Source organism: Theobroma cacao, chromosome 6, assembly GCF_053813885.1.
Source record: "Theobroma cacao isolate CCN51 chromosome 6, ASM5381388v1, whole genome shotgun sequence".
Classification (NCBI taxonomy): Eukaryota; Viridiplantae; Streptophyta; class Magnoliopsida; order Malvales; family Malvaceae; genus Theobroma; species Theobroma cacao.
In genome coordinates, this window is record NC_142644.1 from 22,709,500 (window position 1) to 22,712,458 (window position 2,959).

The 2,959-nt window shown below is 34.0% G+C and overlaps 1 long non-coding RNA gene across 1 annotated transcript; it reads right to left on the minus strand.

The window, feature by feature from the left end:
- Nucleotides 1-448: 448 nt before the first annotated feature.
- On the minus strand, nucleotides 449-2,372 carry LOC148762184 (uncharacterized). Its single transcript, XR_016027147.1, has 3 exons — nucleotides 2,245-2,372; nucleotides 1,514-1,593; nucleotides 449-647 (listed from the first exon to the last, which is right to left on the minus strand). It is a non-coding gene; the product is annotated as an uncharacterized LOC148762184 (long non-coding RNA).
- Nucleotides 2,373-2,959: the final 587 nt, after the last annotated feature.

Here is a 2,959-nt window from a genome sequence, read left to right on the forward strand (position 1 = left end):
AATACTATCATGACTTACATGTGATGATAGCATGATTGTCACGACCCGGAACTCCCATCGGGCCCGTGACAACCGCCGCGACGTCCCGATAAGCACTCATTACCCCGAATGCCGATCGAAACCCCGCAAGGCTTAGCATCAACTTCCGCATCTCCCCGGTGAGCGATAGTTATTAAATCTCGCATTTCAAGAAATCATAAGTTGTTTCCAACTCAAAACAATAAAAATATTATTTTCTAGCTCACTGGGGCATTTTCGTCATTTTTTTTTGAAATTTCGAAATCCGAAAAAATGTAATATGTAAGTGGAAACACATATTACATGATTTAAATTAAATTTTGAAGTCTAAAACATTCGTTTAAAGTAAAATTATAGCTATTTGAATATAATAAAAACATTAAATAAAATATTTTATTTTCTTAAAACACAATATTTTCAAAGTCTTCCTAAAATAACTTTTGTAGCGTAAGAGTAAAATAAATTTATTCATATAGTAATAAAGATAATTAAAGTATGAAATTTCGTTTACAGTGACACGTGGGCCCCCAACTAACCAAGAAGGTGTAGAGCTACGAACCCTTACTTCCTATGATGCAACTCCGAGATTAATTCTCGTCTTAATCAACTATCAACAAATTGTCCTGAGCCTGAAAAATGGATAGGAAGAGGAGTGAGATTAAATAATCCCAGTGAGTAAACAATTACCATCAAAAGCATCTAAAGCTGAGTAGATGGAGGCAATATAAAAACGTTATATCTCAATAATGTTCATAACACAAAATTCGTTTCAATCTATACCAAATAATTTCTTTTCATCAAAATTTCCCCGACTTATGAATTTTTTTAAACTTGGCCCCTGCCAATATCATTCTCGCGGGTACCTTCGTCAAGGTATCCCACTGAGACCGCCAAGGCTGTTCAATGACCCATACCCATAAACATGTTTTCACATCTGACACACAGCCGTTCCTTGGCGTTGGCTGAGTCTCACTCTCACGTGGTGGCCCGAACGTGAGGTGCACTCAAATCATACCTCAAGAGATACTTCACCCAACATCTCCCCCCGGAGGTAAGTATATAATTGAGTTACCGTGCCCCTCTCATAGGCAGTCCACGGAAACCCCCACCACTGCAGTGACCGTTTAATATACCACCAGACCCATAAAAATTCCAGTAGCATAATATGGCGAATAAAATGTAATCCAGTCTACCGAGACCAATCCAAAATTGTTCATATATTTCATGCCAACCCCAAAAATTTAACCATCATGCTACCATAGTGTCATAAGCCCCAATTTCAATAACATATAAAATCATAAATTTCAACACAGTCTCCATATACTCAATTTTCCCAAAACAATATTTGATTTCAAAACCAGTATAAATCTCATTTTTATTAAAAAACATTTTAATTGGAAAACATAATATTTTATAATTTAAATTCACCATTCAATAAAAGCATCAAACAAGTATAATTACTCTAGATATTTAAGACGATAAATTGTCCACTCACAGTTCTAGGAGTCGATGTACTCCTAATCTCAGTCTTCAAGCACAATTTTGGTACTTTTACCAGTGTAATTTGCTCACCACCTATCCACAATGTACAATACATAATTCACCACATCAATGCTTGACCATTATAAAATCAATTCAGGCTCGGTATATATGCATGATATGACATGCAACTTATTCGACTACCGCTTAAATGCGGTGCTGACTTAATTCGGCCTATTACCCGATTAAATTACTAACGCGTCCAATTTAATCTCAAATTAATTTTTTTCAGTTTCTATACCTCAATTGCACCCAAATTGACTTAATGTCCCTCGGTGTGGTGCAAATTATCAGTCCTGATAGCAAATTACGAAAATACCCCTAATGGGTAAAAATTCATATTTTTGCTCCAAAAATTTCCATTATTTTTCTAGACTCATAATTCATCATTATTCATCATAATTCCTCAAATAAACATCAAGATCATCAGCCAATATTCCCCTAGAAAATTCAGCCAATAATGGTAATGGAGGAAAATAAATTCTTTTCTTGTTGTTTTGTTCCTAAATATGCTAAACTAACTTAAAACACTAACATAACTTAAAATCAAATTAATCTAACAAGTTTCTCTCTCCTAACCCATTTTTCCAGAATTGAATTCATCCTCAAATCACATGATTCAACCATGAAAAATGATGGGAAATGCATGGGAAAGGTAAAGCACAAGTCAAAATCAAGAAATTTTACCTTTGGTCACTTGTTTCCTTGAATTTTCACCAATTTTTCCTTGAATTTCTCCCCCTAGGTTTTTGTTTTTCTTTTCCCCTTTGTTTTCTTGCTATGGCCGGCCATAATGAAGAGAAAATGGTGGTGTGGGCTTATTTTTATAGTTAAATAATATAATAATCTAAACTTGCCACATGTCACTACATTATTGGTCCATTTTTTAAATTCTTATCTTTCAAGCTTTAAATCTCCACCACACATTATTCCTTAAAATATCCATAACTTAGATAAAATTCTCAAACTTATCCAAAGTCTTGGTGAAGTAATTTTTGATATTTACACTTTTGCCCCTGTAAAAATCAAAAATTACATTTTTACCCCAAAAATTGAAAAATTGCCCATAGACATATTTTTTATCCCTTATACTCATATCATTCCCCAATTTGTCAAATGTGATCTAAATTCTCTCAAAATCTCAAATTTTATCCGCAGATGGAAAAATTACAATTTTACCCCTATGTAGTGAAAATTTCAATTTGACTCCGAATTGATCCTCGAACTCCTAATTACCATTTTGAGTCATCCCTGAACTGTGAAACTCTTAATTTCACCTTAAAATTCCTATTTGAACTAGTTCGAGGCTTAATCGACTTAATGATACCATTAGGGGCAATATCGTCTTTTAACGATTTCTCGAACTTCCTAAATATACAAACATTCTATCGAGCATGTGAAT